Below are 12,056 nucleotides of genomic sequence, written 5' to 3'. Positions count from 1 at the left end.
GATTCTCCTGCCTCAGCCTCCTGAGTAGTTGGGACGATAGGTGCATGCCACCATGCCTGACTAACTTTTGTATTTTTAGTAGAGACGGGGTTTCACCATGTTGGCCAGGCTGGTCTGGAACTCCTGACCTCAGTGGATCTGCCCCCCTTGGCCTCCCAAAGTGCTGGAATTACAGGCATGAGCCTCTGTGCCTGGCCAAGCATTCTTAAATGGGTGTGATATTGCCCCTAAGAGGGTGAACATTGGTTACTGAAGGTAAAATGAATTACAGTTGTTGTAATGGTTTGTGGCCTTCCACAGATTTTTTTTTTTTTTTTTTTTGAGATGGAGGCTCATTCTGTCGCCCAGGCTGGAGCACGGTGGCACAATCTTGGCTCACTGCAACCTCTGCCTCCTGGGTTCAAGCGATTCACCTGCCTCAGTATCCCAAGTAGCTGGGATTACAGGCATGCACACCACGTTTTGGTATTTTTAGTAGAGATGGGGTTTCACCATGTTGGCCAGCCTGGTCTAGAACTCCTGACCTCAAGTGATCCTCCTGCCTTGGCCTCCGAAAGTGCTGGGATTGCAGGTGTGAGCCACCGCCCACCTGGCCTATTGCACAAAATTTAACTCCTTGGTATTTAATTTCTCTCAAGTCTTATGGACAGCATTAAACATTTTATGGAAGATAAAAAATCCATGCAAGATCAGGCCATGCACGGTGGCTCACACCTGTAATCCCAGCACTTTGGGAGGCCGAGGAAGGCAGATCACTGAAGATCAGGAGTTCGAGACCAGCCTGACCAACACAGCAAAACCCCGTGTCAACTAAAAATACAAAAAAATTACCCAGAAGTGGTGGCACGTGCCTGTAATCCCAGCTACATGGGAGGCTGAAGCAGGAGAACTGCTTGAACCCAGGAGGCGGAGGTTGCAGCAAGCCGATCGTGCCACTGTACTTCATCCTGGGTGACAGAGCAAGCTTCCATCTTAAAAAAAAAAAAAAATCTATGTAAGATCAGTGCTACAAAATGATGGCAAATTGATGGCTATAATCGGAAGACTTTTTCTTGATTGAATGCTCTATCCCAAAGTTATATGAGAGGTGGTCTGTGTGTGTCTATTGGCTGCCTTGTGGATAGTATTTATGATTGATCCTCAGTGCTCTGGGAATTATGTAAACTAGTTTATATTATGAAAATAATTCAACCTAGCATTAATTGTGTTAAGGATTGAAAATGAAAAATGTTGACTACATCTGAATGAATGAATATCTGGCTTACAGATTTTGTTTTTTGTTTTTGTTTTTGTTTTTTGACACGGAGTCTCACTCTGTTGCCCAGGCTGGAGTGCAGTGACATGATCTCAGCTCACTGCAACCTCCGCCTCCTGGGTTCTAGCAAGTCTCCTGCCTCGGCCTCCTGAGTAGCAGGGACTATAGGTGCATGCTGCCAGACCCAGCTAATTTTTTGTATTTTAGTAAAGATGGGGTTTCACCCTGTTGCCTAGGCTGGTCTCGAACTCCTGAGTTCAGGTAATCCACCTACCTCGGCCTCCCAAAGTGTCAGGATTACAGGCGTGAGCCACCACGCCCAACCTAGCTTACAGTTTTACTGAAAACCCCATTTAACTCAAAACAGCTTGTTTCTTATGAATAACAGTTTTTTGTTTTGTTTTGTTTTTTGTTTTTTGGTTTTTTTTTTTTACAAACAGGGCTATGAAACCATCAAGATTTGTGGATCATTGGAAAAAGAAACATCCTGATAAAGTCGAGAAGCAGAATATTTAAAAAGTTTAAAACAGAATTTTGAACTATAACACTGTTACTTCCTTATTTAAGAAGGACAAGTGGCCAGGTGAGGTGGCTCACACCTTTAATCCCAGCACTTTGGGAGGCTGAGGTGGGTGGATACCTTGAGCCCAGGAGTTGGAGACCAGCCTGGGCAATATGGTGAAACCTTGTCTCTACTAAAAACAAAAACTAGCTGGGTATGGTGTGTGCACCTGTAATTCCAGGTACTCGGCAGGCTGAGGCAGAAGACTCACTTGAACCTGAGAGGCGGAGGTTGCAGTGAGCCGAGATTGCAGCACCACACTCCAGCCTGGATGATAGAGTGACACTCGGTCTCAAAAAAAAAAAAAAAAAAAAAAGGATAAGCAAACAAATTATGATGAAATTACTGCCTTATAAAATTGCAGAAATAGGCTGGGTGCGGTGGCTCACACTTGTAATCCCAGCACTTTGGGAGGCTGAGGCAGGCAGGTCACCTGAGGTCGGAGTTCAAGCAGCCTGGCCAACATGCGGAAACCCCGTCTCTACTAAAAATACAAAAATTAGCCAGGTGTGGTGGCACACACCTGTAATCCCAGCTACTCTGGAGGCTGAGGCAAGGAGAATCACTTGAACCCGGGAGATGGAGGTTGCAGTGAGCTGAGATCCGGCCACTGCACTTCCAGCCTGGCTGACAGAGCAAGACTCCGTCACAAAAAAAAAAAAATTGTAGAAATCATTGTAAAACCCTGTAGTGCTTATATAGTTGCTGAAACTGACATAGGACCCACATTAGAGGCCAAAACTTCAGTAGTGATGTATCACATTGCCACTATTTAACGATCCTACTGAGCAATAATTCAATTCAAAGATGCATTAATGAGATGTCGGGTAATACCAAAGAGTAGCTGATAAATCAAGTAAGTCTCCTATTCAGATCAATGAAACCAGTTACTGACAGTAAGGCCTGACAATAGGACATGTTTGTTATTTCAATAATGACTGCAAACTAGAAGAGATACTGTTTGTAAAATACTTAGAAACTGACCGTAGAAGAACATCTATTCTTGCCGCTGTAAAAACTTGGTGTGGGACTCGGTGCAGTGGCTCATGCCTGTAATCTCAGCACTATCATTTCCTCATATGATATGGAAAATGCCGACCTCTACATCCTAAATCTAAACTAATTTCCCACTCACTTGCTAAGCTTCAGTCACACCAGGCTGCTTTCTGTTTCTGGAACGCTCTAAGTGCTCTCTGATTTTTCAGGGTCTTTAGTGTAACTATGCCTCTGCTTGGAATATCCTTCCACACTGCTGACTCGTCACCACCAAAGCTCAACACCTGTCCTATCAATGCTACGGGAAGTATCCCTCAAGTTACTGCTTATACCACCTATTGATTTATTTCACAGTTATTGATCACAATATAAAAGTACTTCATTTTCCCCTTTTACTTTAAAATCTTTTTTTTTCCTCCCAGACTAGAATGTAAACCTCATGTAGGCAGCAGACATGTCTGCTTACTTTTCTTTTTGAAATGGAGTTTTGCTCTGTCACCCAGGCTGGAGTGCAGTGGCACGCTCTCAGCTCACTGCAACCTCTGTCTCCCAGGTTCAAGTGATTCTCCTGCCCCAGACTCCCGAGCAGCTGAGATTACAGGCGCCCACAACCATGCCCGGCTAATTTTTGTATTTTTAGTAGAGGCAGGGTTTCACTGTGCTGGACAGGATAGTCTTGAACTCCTGACCTCAGGTGATCTGCCTGCATGTCTACTTACTTTTGATAAATATCTTTTTTTTTTTTTTGAGACAGAGTCTTGCTCTGTCGCCCGGGCTAGAGTGCAGTGGCCGGATCTCAGCTCACTGCAAGTTCCGCCTCCCGGGTTTACGCCATTCTCCTGCCTCAGCCTCCGGAGTAGCTGGGACTATAGGCGCCCGCCACCTCGCCCGGCTAGTTTTTTGTATTTTTAGTAGAGACGGGGTTTCACCGTGTTAGCCAGGATGGTCTCGATCTCCTGACCTCATGATCCGCCCGTCTCGGCCTCCCAAAGTGCTGGGATTACAGGCTTGAGCCACCGCGCCCGGCCGATAAATATCTTTACTGATTGATTGATTGAGGCAGAGTCTCACTCTGTTACACAGGATGGAGTGAAGTGGTGCAATCATAGCTCACTGCGGCCTTCAACTCCTGGCCCCAAGAGATCCCCGCAACTCAGCTTTCCCAGTAGCCAAGACCACAGGTACATACCACAAGGCCTGGCTAATTTTAAAAATATTTTTTGTAGAGATGGGGGTCTTGCTTTGTTACCCAGGCTGGTCTTGAACTCCTGGAGTCAAGCAATCCTCCTGCCTTTCTAAAGCTTTTACTATTTGAATTAAAATGAACAAATCAGGAAATGAGCAAAGTCTGTCTCTGAAAAACTGAATTCTCTCCCCAAAGACACTGCATGTAACATTACTTAATAATAAGATAGTGGCCAGGTGCGGTGGCTCACACCTGTAATCCCAGCATGTTGGGAAGCCGAGGTGGGTGGATCACAAGGTCAGGAGTTCAACACCAGCCTGGCCAAGATTGTGAAACCCCCGTCTCTACTAAAAATACAAAAATTAGCTGGGCGTGGTGGCAGGCACCTGTAATCCCAGTTACTCGGGAGGCTAAGTCAGAAGAATCACTTGAACCCGGGAGGTGGAGGCTGTAGTGAGCTGAGATCGTACCACTGCACTCCAGTCTGGATGAGCGAGTGAGACTCCGTCTCAAATAATAATAATAATCATAATCATAAATAATAATGATGATGGTAGTTGGGCTGGGTACAGTGGCTCACACCTTTAATCCCAGCACTTTAGGAGGCTGATGCAGTCAGATTGCTTGAGCCTAGGAGTTTGATACCAACCTGGAGACAGTGAAACCCCATCTCTATAAAAAATTAAAAAATTAGCTGGGTGTGGTGGCACATACCTGTGGTCCTAGCTACTTGAGAGGCTGAGGTGGGAGGATCACTTGAGCCCAGGAGGTTGAGGCTGCAGTGAGCTAGGAATGCAGCATTGCACTCCAGCCTGGGCGACAGAGCAAAAGGCCGTCCCAAATAACAACAATAATAATTGGATAGTAACAAATGTGTGACTCCAACAAGTCTGCTGCAAAACAATGCTATAAATAATGAGAAAAGAGACAATGCGGGGCTGAGAGCAGTGGCTCACACCTGTAATCCCAGCACTTTGGGAGGCTGAGGCGGACGGATCACGAGGTCAAGAGATTGAGATCAACCTGGCTAACATGGTGAAACTCCATCTCTACTAAAAATACAAAAATTAGCCAGGCATGGTGGAGGGTGCCTATAATCCCAGTTACTCAGGAGGCTAAGGCGGGAAAATTGCTTGAACCAGGAAGTCGGAGGTTGCAGTGAGCCGAGATCGCGCCACAGTACTCCAGGCTGGCAATAGAAGAGACTCCATCTCAAAAAAAAAAAAAAAAAAAAGAAAAGAAAAAAAGTGATGAAAGATAACAAAACTACCAGATGAAGTCAGAAATTATAACACCCAACTAAAAGGCATTTCAGAAAGAAAGAGAGAAAAATGAATGGAAGAAAATTTCACAGAACAAACAAAAGGCAATTTCTAGAAACACAGATCATGAGTGTTTGAAATATTAATACAAAGGTCCACTGAGTACCTTGTACAATGAAAGAAACAAGAACCACACCAAAACACATTTCTGTGAAATTTGAGAAAACTAGTGTGAAGAGACAATTTTAAATGTTTTTGTAATTATTATTATTATTATTGAGACAGGGTCTCACTCTGTCACCCAGGCTGGAGTCCAGTGGCGCGATCTCGGCTCAACTGCAACCATGGCTCCTGGGTTCAAGCGATTCTCCTGCCTCAGCTTCCTGAGTAGCTGGGACTACAGGTACATGCCACCTCACCCAACTAATATTTTGTATTTTTAGTAGAGAAGGGGTTTCACCATGTTGGCCAGGCTGGTCTCAAACTCTTGACTTCAGGTGATTTGCCCACCTCGACCTCCCAAAGTGCTGGGATTACATGTGTGAGCCACCACACCCGGTCTATTTTTACTTTTATAAAAACAGAGTCTCCTTATGTTGTCCAGGCCGGTTTTGAACTCCTGAGCTCAAGCAATCCTCCTGCCTCGGACTCCCAAAATTCTGGGATTACAGGCATGAGTCACTGAGCCTGGCCTTTAAATGGTTTAAAAGACAAAGAACAGTAACACAACACAAATCAAATTGTAATCATATTTTAAGATAAACACTGTAAGCTAGCAGAGAATGTTATATAATTCAAAATTCTAAGTGAAAACCATTCAACCTAAAATTTCAAACCTAGTTAAGGTATCATCCCAAAGAGGTAGAATTCAGACACTGTTAAGCTTATAAGGATCCAAAAGTTTTATCCCAAATTCACCTTTATCAAAGTGGTAAACAAAATAAGAATGTGTTTTTTACAAAAATGAGAAGCTAAACCAAGAAAAAAGAAAAAGAAAGACATAAGCTCCAAGAAACCAGTGACCCAATATAAGAAAGAGGCACAGGAAATTCCCGAGATGATCAGGTGCTGGGTATTTATTTACTTATTTAATTTTTTTTTGAGACAGGGTCTTGCAGTGTCACCCAGGCTGGAGTGCAGTAGTGCCATCACAGCTCACTGCAGCCTCGACCTCCCAGGCTTAAGCCATCCTCTCAACTCAGTTCTTTCGCCAGCTGGCTTCTTTTTACTTATTCATTGATGAATCTCACATATTCATTTATTCACTCTACAGTGGTGAAAACGCTTAGAATTTTCACTAAGTAATAAAAGTTAACATCACCAAGAATGGAACACATTGACACTGTGTGTCTCTTGATGGGATAAACCGCATTAATTATGTGGTATTCCTTCCAAAGATGTATAAAAGATGAGGTACATCCAAATTAAACAACACTCTACAAAATAACTATCCAGGCGCCGTGGCTCGTGCCTGTACTCCTAGCACTTGGGGCAGCAGAAGTGAGAGGATCTCTTGAGCCCAAGAGTTTGAGACCACACTGGACAACATAGCAACACCCCATCTACAAAAAATAAAAAATTAGCCAGGCGTGATGGCGCAGGCCTGTAGTCCCAGCTACTCAGGAGGCTGAAGCAAGAGGGTCCCTTGAGCTCAGGAGTTGGAGGCTGCAGTGAGCTATCATCGCGCCATTGTATTCCAGCCTGGGCGATAGAGCAAAGCCCTGTCTCCAAAACTAAAACCAAAAAACAAAACCCCCCAAAACTCACCATCACCAAAAACAAAATAAGTAACCTGTATTGTTTGAAAATGTCAAGGTCGTGAACAGGTAGGATACACAGAAAACAAATAGGTGGAAGATTTAAATCGAAATATTTTAGTAGCTTCATTAAATGTACAGAGGAGATATATGCCTATCATTGGGAGTCTGAGACAAGATAAAAGCACGGATCTCATAACAATACATTACTTTTAAATCTTCTTTCTTGCTCAGTACAGCTCCGGCCGCGGTGCCGCCTGGCTCTCGTATTCCTGGTTCTCGGCGGGCTGTGGGGCCTCCGCGCCGCAGCCGCAGCCGCAGCCGTTAGTCTTGTCGGGTAGGTGACTCCTTCAGTGAGCAGCGGCAGCGACAAGAAAGGCCTGGCGGGGCTGCTCTGTCTTCCCACCTACCCGAGGACCCTGAGGAGAAGCCTCCGGCCCTTAAGGAGGCTTGGGGTGGGCGGGCGGCCGCTGCCGCCGCCACGTTGGACTGGAGGCACGCACGCTCCCAACGCTCTGCGCAAATCACCGCGGGAGCGCCTGGGGCCTCTTGTCTTTTGACCCCGTCCTTGGAACCCGAGGAGACTTGCCGTTCCCGGGGGAGGGTGTGTGTGTGTGAGTCGGGGGGGCGGAGGCCGTCTACGCCATCGCAGGGGCGGGGGGGAGCCCAGATTAGAGCATGAGCCTGAGAGAAGAGGTGCTTCTGGTTCTCCGCTCCGCCTCGGATCTTTCAGCGAGGCCTTGGGCCAGTCATCTCGCCGCCTCGTACCTCAGTTTTGCCATCCGTGAAGTGGAGCTGGGCCTGCCTGATTCACTCGTTCATCAGGGGAGGGGGCCTGGAAGCTCTGGGAGCCCTTTCAAAGGACGTTGCCTTCCACGAAATCGTACCTATCGTTATTCACTCTGCGGTAACCACCCGGATTTGTGTTGGGGGTGTTTGCACGGTCATTCAGCTTCCTCTTCACCCTCCTGCCGTTCGTCTTCCCCTCCAGTTTATCTCCTGAAAGAGTTTGAAAGTGAGCCTTGTCTATTATTGATAAGCTCCTGGCCAGGCGCGGTGGCTCACGCCTGTAATCCCAGCACTTTGGGAGGCCGAGGCGGGCGGATCACGAGGTCAGGAGATCGAGGCCATCCTGGCTAACACGGTGAAACCCCCCGTGTCTACTAAAAAATGCAAAACAAGATTATAAGCTCCTGTAGGTGTATGTGGCATTTCCCTTAAAACATGCCGACCAAAGGAAAGGCAATCTTCTCCCCCGCCCCCCCCCCCCACAAAGCAGTTAACTTGGCAGAGGCCACCCCTTGTATGGAAAAGAGAGCGAGACTCCGTCTCAAAAAATAAATAAATAAATAAATAAATAAATAAATAAAAATAAAAAATAAATCTAGAACATGGATATCCCCTTGATTTAGCAGACCTAGCTGACCACACAAGGGGCTCTATTGTTAGGCTGCATCACGGGCCGCAAATACCCAGGTATCTATCCAGTTGCTAGAAACCATCATGAGAGTTAGATACCACTTTTCTGCTGGAAATACAGACCATTTCCTGAAGCGGTATCGTTGAGGTAAAACATAGGCCTTTTGCAATCTTACATTTTGAGTAAGGCCAAACCTGCAGACAAAAAACCCAGGTACCCAGTCTCGCAGGATAGAAATGTGTGACTAAAATTAAGCATTGATCTGAGAAGACTACAAATTAGCGGGAACGATTGGACAGGAGCATGCTGTACATTACTTAGATTAATGTTGATATTTAAGAAGCCAGGATATTGGTTTGTTTTTGAGGGGTGCCCATCTACTTTATATAAGAGGCTGTAAACTACACTTTCAGTTTCTGCTTAATCCTTGCTCAAACAAGGAATAATTTCTTATTCCAAAGTAGACATTGGTACATCTTTTACTAGGTACATAATTTGGGATCAGTCTGATAAAGCTCCTTAGAAGTACTTACAGTACACCCTCACAAGGGTGTACCATCTATCTATGGTTTAAACAGAAATTAAAATTCTACCTTCGTGGAGAAAGTTGCCAAGTTTTAATGGATTCAATACTCATTAAAAACTTTTAGCCTGGGGCCGGGCGCAGTGGCTCACGCCTGTAATCCCAGCACTTTGGGAGGCGAGGCGGGCGCATCACGAGATCAGGAGATCGAGACCGTCCTGGCTAACACGGTGAAATCCTGTCTCTACTAAAAATACAAAAAATTAGCCAGGCGTTGTTCCAGGCGTCTGTAGTCCCAGGTACTTGGGAGGCTGAGGCAGGAGAATAGCCTGAACTCGGGAGGCGGAGCTTGCAGCGAGCCGAGATCGCGCCACTGCACTCCAGCCTGGGCGACAGAGCGAGACTCCGTCTCCAAAAAAAAAAAAAAAAAAAAAAAACTTTTAGCCTGACTTGATCTTTGACATGATTATTGGTGTAAAACAATGGCTTCTGTGGAAAGTTAAAGTTTCAGTGGTTTGCTATTTGTAAAAATACAGGCTTTTTCATGTATCATATTAGCATATAAGCTGGCTTAATCATTAGTACTGATCTTAAAGTTGCTAAGACACCAGATATCTGTTACTTTGTAATTTGAGTTTTTTAAAAAATACCGAAATTGGCTTTTCGATGTGTGAAAAGGACTACTTAGTAGATACTTGTTTTTAAATTTACATTCAATTAATCAAAGCTAGACTCTACTCTTTATATTCTTAGGCTTGGTATACTATTCATATGTTTTGTAATAAGTGTATAAAAATAATACCTTTGACTTTGTATATATAAAAAAAGAAATATTCTTTCTTGCTTTAAAAGGCATGTTGGATTTGCATTCTAGCCCATAATAAATATAACTATTTTAACATAAAAATCTATTTATGTTGTTTATCAGATATTAGGGTTGTTTTTCCCTCTCCTGTTCAACCTCCAAATAAAATCTATGCTCCAGAATGATGCCCTCTTACCATAATTTTACAAATACCTGGCTCCAAGGTTACTACCTGATACAAAGATAAAATGCTGGTCTCCCAAACAGGCAATCGACATTGACACTCACACAGCTTCCACTCACACCTGCGATCACAAGGCAGCATCTTCGGGCCCTCGTCGCCCACGAACCGCTCCCAGAGAGCATCCGCGCACAATCTCATCCCATCCACGATTTTGATTCCTTTCCTTCCGCTTCTTCAACCCGATTCGGGACGAGACTATCAGGTCCCACCTCCACCTTCACCTTCATTTTCAGCGCAATGCAGACTAAGCCCTGGACTCACCCATATACAGATTGAACTGTCCGGTCAGTGTTTCATCCTCTCTGCATTCTGAGGGCGAGTTAGCATCTGCGTGTGTGAGTTCCAAACTAACAGCCAGAACCAGGCTTGGAGCGAAGAATGCTTTGGCTCGTATCGTGGCTGGGTTGACCGCGTCTCTGCCCTGGACTACATTTCCCATCGGTTCTACCGCTTGCAGCTACTTCCGCCGAGAACCGGAAGCACGTGTTCCTGTGTCGTACCCCAGGTAACAGAGCTGCCAGGGATAATCAGGCCTGGCCACTCTAGCGGGCGAGCCAGCCCCATAGCGAGCCGCTCGGCATGAGGGCTCTGCGATCCTCGGTGCAGAGGAGCGGTAAATGGAAACAAGACCGGCTTGGCGATGAGAGGCGTAGGGAAGCCCGCAGTCGGGCTCTGGACTACATTTCCCAGAGGATCCCGCAGGCCGACACCACGTCTCGCGAGATTTCGGCTTCCTCTTAGCCAGGTGGCGGGACCGTTTGCTGTGCGGAATTAGCTGCCGCGGAAAGCTGAGGGTGAGGAATCCGGCTCTGGTCATTTTGTGTGTGGAGGGCTGAGGCGAGGACTTTGCGTGTGTGATCGCCATGGTTGCCGCGGGTCTTCGTGGTCTGTGACCGTGGCTGTGTGGTGCTGCCTCTGGGTGATCAGGTGGGCGCTTGTGACTGCGCGCCCGGAGTGGGTGTGTGTCCCGGACGAGCCTCGTGGTGCGTGCGGATGTGGAGAACCGGTGACTGTGTGGTTGGACTGCGTGTCCCGGGGTGGGTGTGTGACTTTACCTGTGTGTGCTGTACCGTGTGTGCTTGAGTTGCAGGTCTGCGGCTGTGCAGGTGGAACTTGTGTGGCCCCTTCGTGTGTGTGAGAGGCCCCTTGGTGTGTGTGAGAGAGGAAAGTGTGATTGGCTGTGGGGCAGTGGGGAAGTGGATATGAGGAGGTGTGTGTGCGATTGGGGCTTTGTGTGTCCCCTTGAGAGAAAAAAACCCGTTAGGCAGTTAGGGTGGGTCCTTGATAAAACTCCTTTAAACAGAGAACCAGCCAGAAAAATCAGGCTGCAGGCACAGATAAGGAAAACTCCCACAGGGCGTTGTTCTGAAGACATTCCTCAGCTGCACTGATAAGGGACCGAGGCCCAACATAGAAACGCCTTTGTCCTTTGTGTGACCAGCGGGCTTCCAGCAAATAGTCGCTTCTTTTGTGGGCATATACACGGTGGGCTGTTAGATTTTGAAGGGAAGGTGAGGGTTAAAGAAAGAGAGTTGGCGGCTCTGGCGGGGACCAACTAAATCCCAGAGCCCACTGCCGTTCACAGGCTGGGGTAACTACAGGCGTGAGCAGGAGGGGTCTGGGCGGTATGGCTTGTTGCCTGGGAGAATGTTTATAAGGATGTTTCTTGGGCCTTTGCCCAGCAGGATGTGATAAGGAAGTCAGGCGGTTGGGAAGGATGTTTCTCACAGCCCAAACCACAATGGAATGTTTCCCTCTGACCAGGGTCTGTGAAATGGTGGGGGCTTACAAAATGGTGCAGCTTGGACTAACAGGTTCCGGCGGCCACTTTCCTTTTTTGGACATGCTTTAGACTGTGAGCCCAACCTCTTTGAATCATAACTTCAGTTCCTGATTGGTCCCGAGCCAAGCTTTCACTTCAGCCCCTGATTGGTCCTGGGCCAGACTTTCACTTCAGCCCCTGATTGGTCCTGGGCCAAACTTTCACTTCAGCCCCTGATTGGTCCTGGGCCAAACTTTCACTTCAGCCCCTGATTGGTCCTGGGC

The 12,056-nt window shown here is 46.6% G+C and overlaps 1 protein-coding gene and 1 long non-coding RNA gene across 6 annotated transcripts in view; one reads left to right on the top strand and one right to left on the bottom strand.

Annotated features, from left to right (window-relative positions):
• Nucleotides 1-6,120: 6,120 nt before the first annotated feature.
• On the bottom strand, nucleotides 6,121-10,454 carry LOC111528942. Of its 5 annotated transcripts, none has more exons than XR_004228659.1 (2): nucleotides 10,072-10,428; nucleotides 6,121-8,017 (listed from the first exon to the last, which is right to left on the bottom strand). It is a non-coding gene; the product is annotated as an uncharacterized LOC111528942 (long non-coding RNA). The 5 variants fall into 5 exon arrangements; XR_004228658.1 differs by having other exon boundaries at nucleotides 6,323-8,017; nucleotides 10,272-10,454; XR_002727212.2 differs by having other exon boundaries at nucleotides 7,882-8,181; nucleotides 10,055-10,422.
• A 225-nt stretch (nucleotides 10,455-10,679) lies between these two features.
• Nucleotides 10,680-12,056, top strand: part of ZNF850 (zinc finger protein 850) — a 145,623-nt gene continuing 144,246 nt past the window's right edge. The window contains exon 1 of the mRNA XM_026449426.1: nucleotides 10,680-10,804. The gene's annotated coding sequence lies outside the window, so the exon portion shown is untranslated. The remainder of the gene's footprint in view (nucleotides 10,805-12,056) is intronic.

This window comes from Piliocolobus tephrosceles, chromosome 21, assembly GCF_002776525.5.
Source record: "Piliocolobus tephrosceles isolate RC106 chromosome 21, ASM277652v3, whole genome shotgun sequence".
NCBI classification, from domain to species: Eukaryota; Metazoa; Chordata; class Mammalia; order Primates; family Cercopithecidae; genus Piliocolobus; species Piliocolobus tephrosceles.
This window is presented reverse-complemented; position numbering and strand designations above follow the sequence as displayed.